General features: G+C 38.6%; 1 protein-coding gene across 4 annotated transcripts in view; it reads left to right on the top strand.

Annotated features, from left to right (window-relative positions):
- The window catches only part of ppargc1a (peroxisome proliferator-activated receptor gamma, coactivator 1 alpha), a 589,189-nt gene that overhangs the window by 486,711 nt on the left and 81,341 nt on the right, over positions 1-21,137 (top strand). The gene's annotated exons all lie outside the window — the stretch shown is intronic.

Here is a 21,137-nt window from a genome sequence, read left to right as displayed (position 1 = left end):
CAGAATTGCAGTATATCACATTCAGTAAACTGTTAGGAGATTTCTCACTTCAGCGTTAAAATCCGGGTGGGAGACCAACCTTGTTTCAATGAAGATGCAAAATAGCATGGTTCAAGTAGCAATGTGTGTGCCTAAAAGTGTATGCTAGCCTGGTAAAGCTACAGCACTGCACCACCACTCATGATAAACAGAGAAAGTAGCATAGGTTATACTATATATACTAGCAGAACAGATTTATCAAAATTTGCACTGAATGGTGGTGAGCAATTAAAAAACTACCAGTGGGAACATGTTCTTGATTGAAAATATGATACTTTAATACTCTTATTTTCAGGATTGGGAAAGGCCAGCCCACATTGTCCATGGCTTATTGTTCTCAAGAATGTAGTAGTGAGCTGTCTTCTTAATTGAAAGCAGTCCTTCTGGTGAGGGTTTGCACATTATTGTTGAACAGGAAATTCCAAGATTTGCCACCAATAAGCATAAAGGACAAGTGATAAATTTCCAAATCAGGGTGAAGTACAAATTGGACAAAAACCGGAATGAAACCTATGTGCCTACTGTCCTTGCCAGTCTTAATGGTAAACCTCACAGGATTGGAGGTGGCATTGAAGGAGTCTGAATGAGTAACTGCAGTGCATTTTGTAGATGATACGCCCAGTGCACTGGTGGTGGAAAGAACAAACGTTTAGGAGGGTGGGTGGGTTTCCAATCATGTGGACTGGGTTGTCTTGGATGGTGTCAAGCTTAAGAGTTGGAGCTGTGCAAGTGGAGACTATTCCATTATGCTCCTCACTTACAGATCGTGCAAGGGTTTGAAGTAAGTGGTGGTGTATCATTTACCAGTGACCACCCAGCCTATGACTTGTCTTCTGGCCGCAGTGTTTATGGTCCAGCTGAATTTTTACTGGTAACTCCTAGGATGTTGATTATCAGTTATCCAGTTATACCAATTCCAATGAATGTGAAAGATAGGTGGTTAGAATTTATCTTGCTAGAGACTTGTTGCTTGACATTTCTGGGGCACAAAAGTTATTTACCAGTTCATATCTGAGTGTTGTCTTGGAATGGCTGCCTATTAAGCATGGATTTCTTTATTTACTGGGGAGTTGCAAATGGATTGTACAATGATTAGTGAATATCACTCTCCCTGACCTCATGATGGAATAAAGGTCAATGACGAAGCAGCTGGAAATAGCCGGGACTAGGACATTACCTTGAGGAATGCCTGCAGTGATGTGATACGGTTATGAAGATTGACTTTCTACAGCCACCTTCTTTTTGTGAGGTATTACTCCAGGCACTGAAGTGTTTTCTCATTTAAATGCCCAAAACTCCATGTCAAACATTGCCTTGATGTCAAGGATGGTCACTAGCACTTCAACTCTAGAATTCATCTCCTTGGACCAAAGTTGTAATGAGATCTGGGGCTTAGTGATCTTGATGAAATCCTAACTGAATGCCAGTGAAGAGGTTATTGGTGATTGAGCATTACTTGATAGTACTGTAGAAGACATTTCTATCAGTTTGCTGATGAATGAGAGTAGACTAAATGTGCAGTAATTAGCGAGATTGGATTTCTCCTGCCTTTTGTGAACAGAACATGCCTGGGCAATTTCCCACATTGTTGGGTCAATGCCAAATTTGTATCTGTACTGGAACAGCAAGAGGTAGAATTAGTTCTGGAGTGCAGATCTTCAGTACCACATTTTGGATATTGTTTGATAAACCTTGCTGCATCCTTGCTCTCTCTCAGCTGTTCCTTGCTTTCACTGGCATAAATCAAGTTAGCAGGAGACTGGTTCTTGTGATGATGGGGAGCTCAAGAAGAAACATTATTTACTTAGCATGTCTGACCGAACATGGTTTGAATTCTTTGTCCTTGTCTTCAGCACACATACCAGGCCCACCATCAAAGAGGATGAAAATATTTATAGAGTCCCCCTTCTCCTGTTGATGCTCATTCATGATGATGGAATTGCAGAGCTTCCATCCAATCATTGGTTGTGAAATTCACACAGTTAGGTCTTCAGTCTGTTAATGCAAAAAAAAAATGAAGTGGGAATATTTACAGTAATCCTTTGGCAGTAACAGCAAATGGATAATGCACTCTAGTTACCAGTAGAGAGCCCCAACAGTGCAGCAGCCAGTATTCAGCCAATTCAGTTCACTCTGCATTGTATCAAGAAAGGACTAAGGCACCAATAATATTTGGACTAGCCATTTTTCAAAATGGATAGGGCTGTGGTGTTGAAGGTTTGTACTTAAGATCCAGGTACTGATTCAGTAATACAATAAAATGGAACTTTGACCCAGAAATTCCTGCCAACAAAAAGCAGGATAAGGCTAAGCCAATCAATTTCTGTCAACTTACTTTCAATGATCAGCAAAGTGATAGATGATGTCATGAACTTGCCTATGGGATTACATTTACTCATCATAGTTTTAATGAGTCCAGTTAAGTCCAGGCTTCATAATGCACCTGGTCCATATCAGGGAAAATAAGCTGTATTCCATGCTCAGGAGAGAGTCTGTTGTTGACATTACAGCAGCATTTGACCAAATATGACATTGAGAACAAAAACAGAAAATTTTGAATGCAAGTTTTCAACACCACAACCAAGATATTAAATTTTCACAAGCTGTTTGAATCTAGGCTAACATAAGCCTATAAATCCTCTCCATTGCAGGATTTGCTGACTTTGATCTCAATTATTTCTCTTGTTTTCACTTCTCCTTCAACACACCTCTTTCTGATGATCTTGTACATTCCTTTGCCTTTTCGGGAATCAGCTGTCCAGTGGTCTCCCAGTTTTAACTCTCTAAAACCTTTGGTTTGTTTGAAATATTGCTGCTCATACCCTCTTCCATAAGAAGCTCTGGTAATCCATCACTCCTCTCCTAATAAGTTCACATTGTCTCTGGTCTCATTATTCCATTTCTTCTTAGTTGCTACTGGCACCAGTGTTTTCATTCATGGCTATCCAATTCTCTAGAAATCCCTTCCTAAGCTAAAATAGCCTGCACACCTCTCCAGCTTCCATTCTCATTTCAGAATCAGTGCCACGATTGCCAGATGACAAAGTTACATGTCTTGATACCTCTGTTGGCTCAGCATATAATTTTTATTTGGTTACGATATTGTGATGTATTTTGAAATGTTATTCTGCAATAATGCAACACACACAAAATGCTGGAGGAACTCAGCAGGTCAGGCAACATTTATGAAAATGAATGTTGATGTTCTGGCCAAGACCCTTCATCAGAACTGGACCTTACTTAACTACAAGTTCTCTTTGTTGTCTAAGATCAAGAATTTCTAAGATGTTTGCAGATACGTCTATAATTGCTTCCACCTACCCAAAGGCAAAATGAAAATAACCTGGCCACTGTTTCGTATACTGTCAACAGAGCATTATCTCCTGAGGGACAGAGACAATTCCATTTAAAGGGCAAATTTGATGCTTCCAGTGGTATTGTTATTGCATGTTGATTTTGCTGAGAGATACTTCCCAGGTTGCAAATGGATTTTAAAAAATGGGTCAACAGAGGGTTCCTCTGCAGTTAAAAATTAACCAAATGATTAGTTGGCAGGCTGTTTCTAAGAATGTATAATATCTAGTAATACTTCAGTAAACAGAAGCAAACTGTTCCTATTTTCCTTCCGCCTTTGGTTGTCCTTTACAATTAAAGTTAAATCTGTTTCAGAACAAAGCTATAAGATAACAGATAAAAATGATTATATAATCAGCACTTTGCTGCTTGAAATCAGAACTAAAGTGACTGAGCCAGATCATATCATTTTTACTTACTGGTGTTTACATTTTATAAATGAATTACATAAATTGCACAATGACCTTTTGTTATACTGATCCAAACTGAATGAAGTTTCAGCCATTCATAGGTTTAAGGGAGCATAGATGTTGATAGAGAATCCATAATCTAAATAAACCTACTTAACTTTTTTATGGTGCATAGAATTACATTGTGTAAAATAAACTAATTATGCTGAAGAAACATCAGTATCTGAAAAGGATAATATATTAATAGTACTGATGAATGCTTGGGCGATAATTTTTTCTGCACAAAGTATTAATCTTATTATGGCTGACTGCAGAAGTTTATGCACTGCTTTGGGATTGGGTTGCTGCCTTTAGATCAGGGATAGGATGCAACTCCAAAGTCAACAAGAGCCACGCACTCATGTGCTATCAGAGGGGCAAAGCAAGAGTACTCACAGAAAATTCACAGACACCTTTGTGACACCAGGGACACGCGACATACGTGGCAAGGTACACAAACCATAGCCGATTAAAAGTCCACCCTGTGTACCAATGACCAATGTACCTCCCTTCCTGAGAGGCTGAATGCCTTGTATGCCCGATTTGACACAATGAATAATATGTCTTAGGGGAAAGCCCCCTTAGGAGGATCCCAGCCAGGAAAAATGCACACAAACCTGCCGGATCGGACAACAGACCTGCTTGGGTGCTGAGGGATTGTGCGTCCCAGTGAACAGAGGCCTTAAGATATCTTCACAGCAATCCACTGTCCTTGCAGTCCTCAAGGCAGCCCATAACACTCTGGTACCCAAGAGAGCAATAGTAATTGGACTATATGAATATCACCGGTGGCACTGACCTCAACAAACCTGAAGCGCTTTGAACGGCTGGTAACAAATAGGTTAAAATCTAACATTGGACCCTTTTCAGTTCACCTTCCATTCAAAACATTGCACGGATCATGCCAGGGTACTGATGGAATTGGTGGCGTTTATTGTAGATGCATTGGTAACCATTTATCAAAACTCTCTAGACTCTGGGCAGGCCCTGGCAGATTGGAAGACAGCAAATGTCACGTCATTTTTTTAAAAATGATGTAGGCAAAAGACAGGCAACTATAGGACGGTTAGCTTAACGTCTGTAGTCAGGAAAATGCTTGAAGCTATCATTAAGGAAGAAATAGCAAAATATTTAGACAGGAGTGGTTCCCTTAGACAGACGCAGCATGGATTCAGAAAGGACATGTCCTGTTTGGCAAACTTACTGGAGTTCCTTGAGGACATAATGAGTGCAGCGGATAGAGGGGAACAGGTGGATGTTGTATACTTGGATTTCTAGAAGACGTTCAATAAAGTGCCGCACAAGAGACTTATAAATAAGATATGGATGCATGAAGTTGGAGGAAGTGTATTGGCATGGATTAGTTAACTGATAAAAGGCAGAGAGTTGGTATAAATGGGTGTTTCTGCGGTTGGCGGTCAGTGGTGAGTGGGGTGCTGCAGGGGTCAGTGCTGGGTCCGCAGCTATTTACAATTTACATTGATGATTTGGAAGAGGGGACTGAGTGTAGTGTAGCAAAATTTGCTGATGACACTAAACTGAGTGGAAAAGCAAATTGTACAGAGGATGTGGAGAGTCTGCAGAGGGATATAGATAGGTTAAGTGAGTGGGCCAAGGTCTGGCAGATGGAATACTGTACAACTTTGGTAAATGCAAGATCATCCACTTTGGAAGGAATAATAGAAGAGCAGGTTAATATTTAAATGGTGAAAGATTGCAGCATGCTGTTGTGCAGAGGGACTTGGGAGTGCTTGTTCATGAATCACAAAAAGTTAGCTTGCAGGTCCAACAGGTTATTAAGAAGACAAACAGAATGTTGGCTTTCATTGCTAGAGGGATTGAATTCAAGAGCAGGGAGGTCATGCTGCAACTATACAGGGTACTGGTGAAGCCGCACCTGGAGTACTGTGAGCAGTTCTGGTCTCTATACTTGAGGAAGGATATACTGGCTTTGGAGCCAGTGCAGAGGAGATTCACTAGGTTGATTCCAGAGATGAAAGGGTTAACCTATGAGGAAAGATTGAGTCGTCTGGGACTATACTCTCTGGAGTTCAGAAGAATGCGAGGGGATCTTATAGAACCATACAAAATTTTGAAAGGGATAGATAAGATAGAAGTAGGAAAGTTGTTTCTGTTGGTAGGTGAGATGAGAACTAGGGGACATTGCCTCAAGATTCAGGGGAGAAGATTTAGGACGGAGATGAGGAGAAACTGTTTTTCCCAGAGAGTGGTGAATCTGTGGAATTCTCTGCCCAGGGAAGCAGCTAAGGCTTCCTCACTAAATATATTTAAGAAACAGTTAGATAGGTTTGGATAGTAAGGGAATTAAGGGTTATGGGGAAAAGGAAGGTAGGTGGAGCTGAGTTTATGGACAGATAAGCCATGAACTTATTGAATGGCGGGGCAGGCTCGGTGGGCTGGATGGCCTACTCCTGATCCTATTTCTTATGTTCTGATAGCCTTGGTCCCACCCTTCCGCCCTGTCCCACCTAGAAAATAATGCCTCGTACACTAGGTTGGGGTTCATCACCTTCAGCTTGGCATTTAACATGAGCATTCCTCAGCAGCTCGTTAGGACTCAGCACCCCTCTCTGTAACTGGATCTTGGACTTCTTAATGGAAAGACGCCAGTCAGACTGAGTTGGCAACAACATCTCAAGCTCCATCACACTGAGCACTGGTGCCTCCCAGGACTGCTGTTCATGCTGCTGACTCACGACTACACTGCCAGACTGCTCAAACCACATCATCAAGTTCACTGTGGCCTCATCAGCAACAATGAGGAGTCGGCATACAGAGAGGGAGTAGAATGGCTTGTCAAGAGGTGTGAGAACAACAACCTGGCTCTCATTATGGACAAGACAGGAGTGATGATTGTGGACTTCTGCAAGGCGCAGGTAGATCACTTTCCATTGCACAATCAATGGCTCTGCTGTGGAGAGAGTGAAGAGCGTAAAGTTCCATAATGGAGGATCTAGCCTAGACCCAGAACACCTCATTAGTCAAGAATGCTCAGCTGCATCTACACTTTCTGAGGAGATTGAGGCATGGAAGACTCCCTGCCCCTATTCTAACAACTTTCTACAGGAGCACCATCGAGAGTGCCCTGTCTAGCTATATCATTATGTGGTATGGAAGCTACAAGGCATCAGACTGCAAGTTCTTACACAAGATAGTAAAAAACACCTAGAGGATCACCAGCATCTCCTTCCCCCCTATTTGTGACATTTTCTGGGATGGTTGTATATTAAGGGCCTAAAGCATTGTTGAGGATCCCTATCACCCATCCTACAATCTCTTTGAACCACTACCACCAGGAAAGAGGTACAAGTGTATTAGGAATAGGGCTGCCAGATTGGGAAACAGCTTCTTTCCTCAAGCTGTGAGTCTAATGAATATCCTGCCACCACTGAGGTCTTGTCACTCGGACTTCGAGCTGGTTCTTGACTACTGTACTGTTTACCTGTGCCGTATAATACATGAACATTGAATTATATTTTATTATTTATGGTAATATTTTGTTTTTTATGTGCTGTGTGTGGAATATGTTTTATGAGTGCACTGTGGTCCAGAGGAACCTTGTTTCATTTGATTAACTGTGTGTTCAGTCAGATGATAATAAACTTGAACTTACTTCATGGAATATTACTGTATATTTTACTTTTGCAAGTGTATGAATCCACTTTGTGCACTGCTCAAATCAAATCTGATGAATCATCATTGAAGCATTAATCTCTATTTCTTGTGAATAACAAGCCCTTATATTCTAAGAGCCACCTTCGCTACATCTGAACGCACTTGAGTACTTTGTCATGAGTACTTTGTGATGCATAATCACGTAGGAAGTGTGACTTCTAATTTGAACAGATCAAGTTTACAGAAACAACTATGTAAACAAATAGGACACACTAAGTTAACCAACTGATAGTTCTATAGAAAAGTGATGGCTATCAGCTTTTGTGTCCAGTCTTGTGTCTAGATGATGGTCAAAGATCAAATAGTTACCAGATTTCCAGCATACTTACATTTCTTTCCTGAACTACCAATTCAGAATAATTCCTCAAGAAATCGCTCTTCGCTAGTTCAGGTAACAGAGTCATATATCATAGCATGGTCCATCCTGACCAAGATGCGCATCCAAGCTAGTCCCATTTGTTCATGTTTGGCCTATGTTTTTCTAAATCTTTCTTATCCATGTTGATGTGCAACTGTCTTTTAAAAATTGTTATTGTTCCTGTCTCAACTATTTCTTCTGGCAGCCTTGTGACAGTGTTGGGTTTGCTGACTGCAAAGTTAAAAACTCAAAGACCTTAAGCTGTATGAAACATGAATAGCCCCAAGTACTCTCACTAAAGGGAGGTTATACTGTAACTACCCAATCTTCAAAGATTAGTTCACTTCCCTGTTTATTCTCCAAGGCATATTTAGCTGCCAATACCCACTTTTTAAGTGGTGGGTCCCCTCTCCCTACCAAGTTGAAGATACTTGTAGGTAAAAAAAGTAGTTTAAAACACAGTTCATTTATTTTCAGCAGTACATGTTTAAATCCAAACAACATTCTTAAAACACATTTAAAACTTACAGTGGATTTCTATCTTACACATTTCCAAATTACAAACCATTTCTAAAGAGATGAAGCATAGCCTAAATACAAAGTGTTTCTAAAGCACAATTCCAAAACACAAGTATAATTTGTATAAGTGGAAAAGACATACCAATGATGCAAATGAATAAATCATCGTTCACAGAAACCTAAGACAGAGGAATAGATTATTCTTCACCCCATGTTTCTTTAATCTTTCTTGATGTAACTTACTGCATTCTTAATAAGCTAATACGTCTCTTTTCATTTATATGGATTCTTTCCCACTTGGGTGAGTTTACACATACATGATCCTTCTTTTTACACAAACAATCTAAAAGCATCTTGGAGACATAGATCTCAGATTAATGTTCACAGCTCACAATTAAAGCTGTAAACCTAACTTTCTTGAGTACATAAAACTCCCAATTATAAGTGTGTTATTGAAATTCTAAATAATATTATCTATCAAGTTTGCAAGCTTCCTTGAACTAAGGCACTTAGAGTTAGCTTGTCTGTTTGAAACCAGCGATTTAACAGATGTATAGTTACAGGGCCAGTGCATCAACTCAAGCATTTCCATGTAACAGATTACTTATTTACAGGCAAGAATAGGTATCTAACTAAGTTTAGCCAAGATCCACTTTTAAAGAGCCCAATGAACTTGAAAATGTACTCAGGCAAAGCAAAAGAAGTCCTGAAACCAGATGAAAGAAATTAGACTGACACAATCTTTCCCTGTAAGGGGTGTGTGTGTGTGTGTGTGTGTGTGTGTGTGTGTGTGTGTGTGTGTGTGTATCTTGCTACAAGCACACAAAGGAATTTAAACTGCGCAGAAAAGGTTGTCACCCTCTACCCTCATTAGCATATTAAGTATAATACACCATCGCACACAATCACATTTACTTTTCCGATTTCTGATGTGGACGATGTTGACAACCTGGAGTTTGTGATGATTTGCCTGCAGATTTTAGAACTGGCTTATTTATACTGTTTTTATTGAAGAAATTATTGATTCACTGTGCTGAATTCCAAAGAAGCAAGGGGCATGCAGTCCAAAGGAACTACTAGTTCATTTGAAGCAGAATGGCTTAATGAAACAGTAGAAACTGCTAAACCAAAAGCTCATGAGGTCAGGAACATGCAGCTATGAGAAATATTTAGGTACAGTACAGAAAGTCGTGTTACCTGCATGTAATGTGGCTATGTAAAAGTTGCTGAGAATTTACAAGTGGGAAGAAGTGGAGTGATATTTGCAAAATTGGCATTTTAAAGCTCATTTAGCAAGCAAATCATATATGGACAGTGTGCAAAAGCTCAGGTGAGAAAATCCTTTATTAACTGCTACAGGCCTGCTCTGTATGTTTTGTGAAAGTGCAGATGAATTAGAGCGCAAAAGATCAACCCCAGTGGTGATCTAAGTTTTTATTGACAGTGCACACATGTTGTTGTCACTTAGCAAAATATTGCGCAGCAGAAAATTTTTCTGCATACTGGTCATTACATATTAGAACATTGACTGATACCATACCCAGCAAGTAGAACTGCCAGTGGTTTCTGCTGATTTTACTTATAGCACAAAAATGGATCTGGACTGAAAAGTGTCATTCAGGATAGATACTTCAAAATTATACTCAGCCAAACTATTAGTAAAGTATATAGAAATGTTCATAAAAACCTACATGTAACAATGCCCATATCTGTATCAAGTCAGATGCAAAGCCAATCTACAGTATGTGTCAACATGTCCCTTACGCATTGATGAGCCAGATGGTGAATAATTAGATAAACTGGAACAAAATAAAGTTCTAGTGAAGACAAGCTAGACTGACATGGCAACATCAAATGCATTTGTGCCTGAAACAGACAAAGGTGTTCAACCATGTGGTGATTACAAAGTGACATTGAATCAAGCAGTTAACAATGAGCAGTCCCTGTTGCCTACCTGACAGTTTTGTGGGAGGAGTTGGCAGGAACTAAAGTTTTTACTGAACTAGATCTATTAGGTCTCTAAAACCAAGATGATGCATGAATATCTACAAGTACAAGAGAAGAAAGTCTTTGAAGTGTGCAGGTAGCTGTACAAACAGAATGTAGAGTTCAAAAGAAGCAGGTGCATGTTCATACAAAAAGAAGCAGATTTTCTTGGCCTGGAATTAGATTCAAGTAGATTTCAACTATTAAAAAAAGGTGGATGCAATTGTGAAGGAAAGGAAATGAAAAACAATGCAGAGTTAAGAACATTTTTAACAATGGCACAATGATACATCAGCTCTTTCTTTTAACTGATTTAACAAGATACAACCAGACTTGTATCATTTTCTGATGGGCACTTAAAAAAGGGGGTTGAATGCTTGTGGTCTACAGCATATATGAGGAGAATCTGTGAACCTAGTGATACAATGTGTAAATTGAAATTAGTAAAACTTTGGATTTGGACTCATTCCATAATCAGGCATTTAATGGTTGATCAAACAAAGTCAACTTATATCATGTACATTTTCAAAGCCTGAGTCTATAGAAGTTGCTTAAATTGGGAATGAGATATTAGGAATTATCATTACTGTGAGAGGATTTCATCAGTTCTTATTTGGCAGATCTTCTATGTGGTCACAGGCCATCAATTTCATTAGGTATTCTTAGCACTGAATTAGCAAAACTGCTAATAGTTGTATTTAGATATACATACATTGGATTGGATTGGATCTTAGAAAAATAGAGGGCTATGGGTAACCCCAGGTAATTTCTAAAGTAAGTACATGTTCTGCACAACATTGTGGGCTGAAGGGCTTGTATTATGCTGTAGGTTTTCTATGTTTCTAAGTAGGAAATAAAGTGCAATTCAGATTACCTGTTCACGATTGCCACATGAGAACTAATATATAGAAAATAAATGCATGAGCTACACGTTGAAAATATCTTCTAGTTTCCAGCCTCTGAGATAGACAAAAATATATAAGACCATAGTGTTACCAATGATGTGAGTTACTGAATAGTGACGGTGTTGAATTACTTTTTTAAAAAAGAACTTCACAGTGAATATTCTGGTACTGTGAGCATGAAGGTAAATGCCAGAATTCATGCATGTTAGCTGGATTAGAAAATGATCTTGGAGCACTGTTAAGTAAGGAACCAAGCCAGCAAATATAGTTTAATGAAATTGAAAAGGCCGACAACATCTGTACAAAATTCACATGTTGATTATTGTGACAAGTTGTTTGCTAACTGTTTGTCTCTCGTGGACAGTCACTTAAAAGGGAAGTGAACCATGTTGACCTCAGTTCCACAGAAGGGCACACCTTTGAACAATGCAGAGACATTTTGTCATGTCCTGACTTACCAAATAACTTGTTTTTGATAATAGTTCTGAATGCTGTTCATTTCTATTTGTACACTTCATGAAATAAAATGATGTTAATGATACACTCATTTCTTCCTATCATCCAGCATCAAAGGGTGTGGGTGAGAAATTAATGGGAGTTGCCAATTAAGCTATAATGGAAACTGAAGTTACAAGCTTTAACAAATTCAATAATGAACTTGAAAAGGACAACAACATCAGAAATCAGCAAATATTCTGTAAAACTAGAGACTGGCACCAACTTTCTGTTGTGAGGAGGACCTGGAACATGATTGAACTTGTCATCCAACCAAATCTTGAGGGGAGAATTAGAAGATATGCAGCTGAAACAGATGAACTCATGACTAAAGTCACAGAAAAGAGTTAGAATTTGGATGTTAACATTAACTCACAAACCAGACATTTAGAAATGTGGCCAGAGTGATAGATGAAAAATGCATTACAAAGAATATCTTGTTGAAAGAGGACATAACATTAGAAGCATACAAATAATCCTAATTTGTAAAAAAACATGCAAGAAAATATCAAATATCTCATTAATCTCAAAGGCAATTATACGGCTATGCTTAAAGAGGCATAAAGAAAATGTGAATTACTTTTTATGATTCTTTTTAATATTTTTAACTATGAATAAGTCTTTTTAGTTATTTTACTTTGTTTTGAAAAACAAATTATATTAATTACTTACTATAATCTTGCAGTTTTAAGATATCTCAGAATGTCACAGATACTTAAAAATTGTTAAGCATCAAGTGGCAGGCAAAATACTGCTATCAAGTTTATCGGTTGTCACAGACTACCTGAGATATTTCAGAGTAGCATTTTCCCCTCACTGTGCTGCTCACGACCCAGTAACCAATGAAATCATGCTGCTAAACTCTAGAATACTTCGGTCTGCAAAGTTTGCCTTGCAGCAAAAGGAAAAGTGATCATGGGAGACACTGGGTCAAGATTTTGAGCAGGATGAACTTGGCTGTTGCCTGTACATCAATATGTAATGAAGTTATTTTTGCAACTAGCTCTAATCTTGCATCTATTCTTGGGGAGTTGTAATAGTTTATGTTCCTTCTCCTTTCAAACTGTAATGAATCATCCGGGTGAGCATCCTGTTACATATTTGCATCTATTCATGGATTTGTAAATTTAAAATTCTGCACATTAACATTGAAGTTGAGTGGATAACTGTTGAAGGTCAGTTATCAGCATCTCATCAGCAAGTATATAATTAGACATCATTAAGCATAACACTATAAATCATCTCAGATGCTGCACTATTTCTAAAGTATACAACTTTACACACTTGTAGTGCAGGTTTACTGTGCACTGGTTATGTTGGAATAACTGGTAATTGATTAAAGCTATGGAGATTAATTTTGGATCCAGGATGTAAGAAGCATAATTCTTTTCAATGGGAGCTGTTGATTCAATAGGAAACATTATACTGTGAGAGGAAAATTTTAGGAAAGAAGTTAAATGTCCCATCCTTATAGATTTAACTTGCTTGACTATTCTCCCATTCCCAATAACTCAATTTTCCCACTCTATAATACTTTGGATTTTATTTGTACTTGAATGGGTATAACTTTTAAAATATGTTTTGTGTCCATACCACTCAATTAATGTCAGCTGTAAACTTAGTTGTCTCAATCAACTTTTCACTTTGCTTTTACATTGTTACATAAAAGCGGTATACTTTACTGGACTCCTCACTGCTACCTTAGAGCTAATGTGTATTAGAAAATTGCCGACATACTGCTCGCCAGCTTGACCCCAGAGGAAGGCTGCCTCAATGACCTGTATTACTGAGTATGGTTGAATGACAATGAAACTTGAACTTCAGTATTTTCTATATTTATCCACTTAGAATCCATTTGTGGCATTATTTTGGATATTGCAATAAATGTTGGATTATTGGAATAAGTAATATTTATAAACAAGAGATCATTTCACTGTTGTGTGCAATACATTGGCAATCTTTGTATCTTAAAAGAAAGTTGAAATATAAAATTATTTTATTCCAGATCTTCATAATTTTTCTCCCAACAAAATAGGCATTTTTCTACCTATCCATAGTATAAAACAGTATCAAGCAAGGATTTCATCTCAAATAACTACATCCATAGGTTGGCACATATGCAGTATTGTAATGATACCACCAGCACAGGAATAATGTTTAGTTATCTCAGTGAAGTACAAAAGCAGAACAGTTCATTTTCTGAAGCAGTGGTGATTTTCCTTTAGATAATAGAGACAATTTAATCTATCCTAGTGAAATGGCTATATACGTGATTTTTTTTCCCTTTAAAAGTCAAGCTTGTTTTTACTACAGGGGTCAAGATTTTCATGGAAACTGTTGATAAATAGAAATCCACCAGTTTTGCTAGCTTTCTCTGTTTCGCATCATTCTATTGATTAATTTATTTCTCTCCTGATAACATTTTGAGCCATGGTTTAAGTTCAAATATAGAAAATACTGAAGTTCAAGTTTCATTGTCATTCAACCATACTCAGTAATACAGGTCATTGAGGCAGCCTTCCTCTGGGGTCAAACTGGCGAGCGGTATGTCGGCAATTTTCTAATACACATTAGCTCTAAGGTAGCAGTGAGGAGTCCAGTAAAATATACCGCTTTTATGTAACAATGTAAAAGCAAAGTGAAAATTTGATTGAGACAACTAAGTTTACAGCTGACATTAGCTGAGTGGTATAAAGATTAAGAAGCCCACAAAATGAAGTACCTAAAAAAAATGTTGGAACCTGATGTAAAAATTCCACCTTTTTATTGGGACTACATGACTACTCAGTCACAGGAAATAAAAATATCATTTTACCACCTTTTACTCCTCCAGTTGCAAGACAGTGCACTTGCTGCATTTGTAGTATATCCATATTTTAAAAGATGCCCTAAATGTCACTGAAAGAGACAATTCACTCTAAAATATTTACAGGGAATCCCTTGAGCCTTCCATCAACAGGAACCCATTTTGAGGATTCTTCTGCTAAGCTTCTATACTTTCTTAGTAACCCTGTTGCTGCGGCTGAAATAATGTTCTTCAGCATTTCCAGAAGCCCATGGATGTAGGGAATACCCATTTTCCCTCAAGTATTGTCCAATGGTATGTTGACTGAAGTATGTATTGGCATGCTTGATTCCTTCACAATGATTAAACCACTGAGTTTCTTTGCCTATTAGTAATGGCTATTAGGATCTATTTGGAAATGGACCCTCACTATTTGTATACTGAGTGATTCTTACCATTCTTAGTAAATGAATATTGCCTAGTGGAGGTGCCAGCACAACCTAATATTCAGGAAGCCTATAAATTGAGCAGATCTGCACACTGATTCTATCTGCTGTTTTCTATTTAGTAATAGGTTGCAAGCTGTGAGCCATGGAAGCCACCGTGTCTGGGATAATTAGGTTCACAGAGGTTGAGTAGCCCATGCTTGTGTTCATGTTTGAAGATCTGCCAGCAAAACACAACATTTTTGGGATGCAACAGCCTTTGAAAAACTCATCTGCTTCAGTGTTTGGAGCGACTCCCAGAAGATTCCAGAAGGTTGACTCTTCTCTCCAGAGCTTTCCTTCTCATTCTTTGGTCTGCTGTTTTGAGAAAGACTTGCCCTTGGGACTTTTCCTACTACCAGTTCAAATGATTCATTACTAAGTGAAAGAAAGCCTTTACCTCAGCACAGGGAAAATAATGCAGGTAGTTTATTTATTTATTTAAACATACAGCATGGAACAGATTCTCCCAGCCAAACAAGCTGCATCATCCAGTAACCCACCTACTTAAACCTAGCCTAATCACAGACAATTTACGATGAACAGTTAACCTACTACCCTGTACATCCTTGGAATGGGGAGGAAACTGGAGAAAACCCAAGTAACTCGGTGTCCTTGTAAACAAATTATTAGAAGTTAAAGTTTAGGCACAATAACCATTTAGGAAGGCTAAAATTGTCTTGAGCTTCATTACAAAGAGAATTGAGGATGAGTAGAGACATATATAAGGCAGTGGTGAATTAACATATGGAATATTGTATATGGGCCTGATCTTCCTACCTAAGAAATGATATTCTTTTAATAAGGGGAAACAGTAATGGTTTACAAAATCGATTCCTGAGAGGGAGGAGTTTACATATGATCAGTAATTAAGCAGTGGGGAGGGATTGGAGTTGGAGGGAGGGTGGTTGCTATCTCTCTTCAATTTAGTAGGGCAAAATGGTATAAATGAAATATACACAATTATTAAAGGCTGACAGCAAATATGTAGGGAAGATAATTCCCCTTTCTGGGGAGTTCAGAATCAAGTGGTGAAAATAAGGGGGCAGCTATTTGGGGCAGAGATAAGAAGTAATCACACAGAAGGCAGTGATTTTTTGGAATTCAGACCCAAAGAGAGTCCTGATTAATCAGTCACAGAGAATGTACAAGATAAACACAAAGATTGTTTTAGGTATTAAGAGAATCAAGGGATATTGGGTTCGTGCTGTAAAGTAGAGGTGAAGTAAAAGATCACCATGATCATTTTAATTAACATAATTGACACAGGATTTAGGTGGCCCACAGCTGCTTCTATTTCTTATGTTCTTATGTTGCCAGAATCCTCCAGCAAGTTCTCCTCCCATCAATCCCAAGTAATTGCTGGTGGTGTCAAGTAATATGGGGTGGAGAGTGATTGGAAAAACACTGGATCTCACTGGGAAATCAAAAACCTACTGCTGTCTGAAATCTGAAATAAAAACAGAAATTGCCCTGTCCTCCCATCAGCTTAAAGTTAACTTGCTGCATTTCACTTTCCTTGCTCAATAAGGGGTCTTTGATCTGAAACATTAACTCAGTTTCTCTTTCCACAGATGTTGCCTGCTGAGTGCTTCTGGCATTTCCTATTTTTATTACAGGGACACTTAACCATTTTTCCACTGTGTTGTTTTCTAAAATATCTTTCTCTATAGCCTCTGAAGTTATAGTACACACTACGATGCACCTTAGTTTCTCCTGCTCTCAGATGAATAAAATAAATTCCAGATTTTACACAATTTCTTGGGGTAAAGAGAGTTTTTAACAAAATGCAATTTTTATTCAAGCTAAATTTTCAATAATGATAGTGTATTTTAAAAGTGCCTCAAAGAGAGTTTTGAAATGCTTGAAGATGAAAGATTCTCTCTGGACCACTTAGCTGACTCTTATCTCAATACAATTTTATTAAGGCAATTGTTCCACACTGATCAGGCAATCACGGTGATCATTTGTTTAAGATTGAGAGTAATCTCTTCAACTGGCACTGTTATTTTTGCTTGTTTTAGTGAGAGAATGTAAAAGACACAGATCAGGATCTTGATGGAGCAAATAGCTGACATCTTGATGTTGTATTCCAAATATTTTGGGGCAGCTTACTGTACATATCGCGGTGGTCATTATTTGCAGCATTCAGTATTAATTTGTGGGGCTTATCCTGCGTTCAAGATCGGAGCAGATGATGGGCACTGACCAAGAGATTATCACTTCAGAAATACCTATGTTAGCAAGAAAATGCTTGCATTTGTCCTGATGCAGAGTTTCAACCCAAAATTTAAAAGTTCCTTTCCTCTCACAGGTGCTGACCTGTTAAATTCCTCCTGCAGATAGCTAATCCAAATGTTTGCATGAAAGACTCATAGATAAGATATTCATCTAAATTTCTCTGTTGCTGATAATAATTCAAAACTAATATACTGTAGAAGCTGTAAATCTGAAATAAAAACAAAAAATAATGCTAGAAGCACTCAGCAGGTCAGGCAACATCAATGAAGAGAGCAACAAAGTTGTGTTTTTGGTTGAAGGTCTTTCATCAAGGTCATTGAAAATCTCTGTTAAAATTAGCAAACCAAATGGAAATTATCCTTTGCAATCTCAAGAATTCTTGATGATTATCTGTTGCTATCCTGCTGTCTTATTCTATGCCAGGTGAAGGTGACAGTAAATTCTGCATATTATCATATCTTTGGGCAGATTATGTGGGTTTGATATCTATTTTAGCTCAGTGTAAAAAATTACCATTTTAGACCTATCCTTTTACATTTCTTAAACTACCTCTGCCGCAGCTGGGTCATAAATTTGCTGGGTATTTATGCTGCTATTGAAACACAGTAAAAAAAAGTTAAATGTTTTCTGGTAGATACACAATACCAGAATAACTGCTTAGCTTTGACCAATGTATGAACATTTATCAGATCGCTGAAGGATCTTCCATAAAAAGGTTGTTTATCCAGCTTTGGTAAAGGACAAATATTTTTTACTCAATTATCTTACACTGGGGAAATTGAACACTTACAGTTTTAACACAATAAACTCTTCCACCTTTACCATTTTCTCATCAGGTAGTTTTGACTGAAGGTTCATCCCTATAATGTGCAGTGTAATTTAATAAGTGGAAATAATAATACATCCTGTTTTCTTAGTTGTCATCCCTAAGCTATTCAAATTCGAAGGCATAACTAGGCACTTGCAAAGGACAAAGCAGTAAGTGGGACTGATCACAGTTTACATTTTTCTGCATTGCATCGTGTCTTGCAAAGGTCAAGCAGATAAAGTTACGATTAATTAACTACCTATTTTGACCCTGTTTGTTCCAGATCCATAGCCATACGTCACTGGGGAAGAGGAATGACATTTTGCTGGTACATTGTATTTACACAACATTATTTACAGGGGAAAGGTACAAAGTAATCAATCAGATTCAGTTTTAACATCACAAACAAGAAAACATTTGCATTTGCACGTTTTTAGCAGTCTTATACTTGCTGTAGGACATTAAAGAAGCTTTAAATTTTTGTTTAATGTGATGTTCAATGGTTTTCAAGCCTTTGATAAAGAAACATTAATAGGAAAGTGAATTGAAAAAGGAGGATATTTAAAGACAATTTGCTTTAGGCGATTTTATTCCTTATTCATTAACTTGCTTCAGATTGATATCCTGCATGCTCACAACCTTGTGTCCTCTCAAACAATTGCTAATCTTTATCATGGTCTTCTTGAAGTCAGTGAAAGTTTAGTTTCTTTCAATTCTTCAAAGTGGTTTCTTTGTGTCACTCACAAAGCAAACTAGTAGCTGACATGTGATAGATCTGCCCTTTAGTCTTCTTCATCAATCACTCTTTTGGGTCGTCTTACCTTCTCCGACCTTAAATGGAACTTGTATTTCCTTAAAACTGTCCAAGAATATTGATTTCACCTTTCACTTCAAATATGTTATCCTGAAAACTATTAACTCTTTACAAAGCAGAAATGGCTAAAGACGTGAAAGTAACTTCCATAATAACGAAAGGATTGCCAGCATTTATATTGTACTCTTGTACAGAATACAGAACATTATAGGCTATCATTTCTTTATCAATGACTCCTCCCCTTTTCTCTCTATGTTTGTCTTTCTATTTTAATTAATAAAAAATGCTGAGTATCCATAGTCCGATTTTTGTGATTCCTATTGAATTTTTAGTGTACTATTTTCAGGACTGGAAAGGAAGAGGGAAGAAGACAGAATAAGAGGGTGGGGGAGGGGAAAAGTACAAACTAGAAGGTGAAAGGTGAAGCTCCATCAGGGAAAAGGGAGCCAGGTAGGAGAGAGGGTTGAAGTCAGAAGCTGAAAGGTGATAGCTGTAAAAGATAAAGCACTGAAAAAGAAGGAATATGATAGGAGAGGACAGTGGATCATGGGAGAAAGGGAGGGAGGAGAGGCACTAGAGGGAGTTGATTGCCCTCCCCACCATTGAGCAAATATACTGGAAGAGTTGCAAGAAAATGGCATTGATCATCAGGTATCCTCACCACCCAGGTTTTGCTTTCTTCCCACTGCTGCCATCAGCAAGAAGGTTCAGGAGCCTCAGGACTCACATCATCAGGTTCAGGAACAGTTATTACCACTCAACCATCAGGTTCTTGAACAAAAGGGGATAACTTCTTTCAACTTCACTCATCCCAGCACTCAACTGTCTCAAAATCTATGGGCTCACTTTCAAGGACTCCTCATCTTATGTTTTTGATATGTATTATCTAATTATTATTATTTCTTTATTTAGCATTTGCACAGTCTGTTGTCTTTTGCACATTGGTTGAACGCCCATGTTGGTGTGGTGTTTCATTGATTCTATTGTGGTTATTATTCTATTATGGATTTATTGAGTATGCCAGGAAGAAAATTAATTTCAGGGTTGTATATGGTGACATGTACATACTTTGGTAATAAATTTACTTTGAACCTTGATAAGCAGGTGAGGAGAAGAGAAAGAGGTAAGAGGGGAGCCAGAATGGGGAATGGGAAAAGAGAGAAGTGGGGGGGAGAAATGACTGGACGTTAGAGAAGTCAATGTTCATGCCATTACGTTGGAGGCTACCCAGATGAAATATAAGGTGTTGCTGAGAATGGCCTCATTATGGCAGTAGAAGAGGCCACAGATCAACATGTCAGAATGGGAATGGGCAGTGAAATTAAAACGGTTGGCTACCATAGTATCCTGCTTTTGCAGACAAAGTGAAGTTACTCAAGTCAGCGGACCCCCAATCTACAACGGGGCTCACCAATGTAGAAGCAGCTGTGCTTAGAGCACTGGATTACTCCGACAGACTCACAGGTAGAGTGCTGCCTCATCTGAAAGGACTATTTGGGGCCCTGAATGGTGGTGAGGGAGGATGTGAATGGGCAGATGTAACATTTCTTCCAGTTGCTGGGGTAAGTGCCAGGAGGCAGATCAGTGAAGAGGGATGAATGGACAAGGGAATCATGGAGAGAGCAATCTCTGCAAAAATTGGAGAATGTTGGGGGGAGGGTGGTGGTGGTGAGGTAACTGTGTTCAGTAGTAGGATCCCATTGAAGATGCTGGAAGCTGCAGAGATTGATGTGCTTAATGTGAAGAACAGAAAACAAAACACAGCAAGCAACAAAATAACAACAGCCAGACATGCTCCGTCCCTCCCTCCCACCTGCCCGTGCAAACACATGGTCTTCAAACCCCGGAGCTGGCCATCTTTGGTCTCCAGCAGTCTCATGGATTCACAGATCGAGTTTTGACTTCCCCAGTTTACCTGCAGATCCAGGCTTCTGCAAACTTCTGGATTTCCAGTCAACCTCGGGCTTCGGTCTTCAGTATTAACTCCAGGACTCCCCATTGACCATGAACAAAGACCCTGGATGAGGATCCCAAACACTAGGCCTCAAATGCTGGACTCTCCAATGACCAGTACCCCCAGCATTAGGCCCCAAACTCCAGTCTCGCCAATTTGTGTGTCTAGGGGACCACCTGCATGTCGCCTGCCCCCGTGGAACTCCAATTCCAGAACCTACTAATAACACAATGCCCTTGTGAGTGGGCC

This window comes from Hypanus sabinus, chromosome 14 (assembly GCF_030144855.1).
Source record: "Hypanus sabinus isolate sHypSab1 chromosome 14, sHypSab1.hap1, whole genome shotgun sequence".
Classification (NCBI taxonomy): domain Eukaryota; kingdom Metazoa; phylum Chordata; class Chondrichthyes; order Myliobatiformes; family Dasyatidae; genus Hypanus; species Hypanus sabinus.
The sequence above is the reverse complement of the archived record's forward strand: the minus strand, read 5'-3'. Positions and strand labels throughout refer to the sequence as shown.